The sequence below is a fragment of the Arachis ipaensis genome, chromosome B05 (assembly GCF_000816755.2).
Source record: "Arachis ipaensis cultivar K30076 chromosome B05, Araip1.1, whole genome shotgun sequence".
NCBI classification, from domain to species: domain Eukaryota; kingdom Viridiplantae; phylum Streptophyta; class Magnoliopsida; order Fabales; family Fabaceae; genus Arachis; species Arachis ipaensis.
In genome coordinates, this window is record NC_029789.2 from 133868347 (window position 1) to 133868679 (window position 333).

Here is a 333-nt window from a genome sequence, read left to right on the forward strand (position 1 = left end):
TTCTATTTCAAATTCAATTCCATGATTTGGAATGACTTTAATATACTAATATAATAGAATTTAATTCTTTAGTTTAAAATAACTCTTATATGAGTTAAATTTTCTTCTTTTATAATTTTGATTTTAACAAAATTATTTTATTAAACATTCACTTATTTAAATAGGGATATTTTTAATATTTGACATCTTAAATTAAATTAGTGTGAGAATTGATTTTAAAATTAGACTTCTTTTAGTCTAATTTGTAAATAAGAAAAAAGTGAGAATTAGATTTTTTAAAAAAGTTTAAATTATTTTTTTTATTTGTTCTAAAATAAGAAAAAAAATCTAATT

The 333-nt window shown here is 15.6% G+C and overlaps 1 protein-coding gene across 1 annotated transcript in view; it reads left to right on the forward strand.

Moving 5' to 3' along the window:
* The window catches only part of LOC107642103 (protein HEADING DATE 3A-like), a 6297-nt gene that overhangs the window by 5245 nt on the left and 719 nt on the right, over nt 1-333 (forward strand). The window lies entirely within an intron of this gene.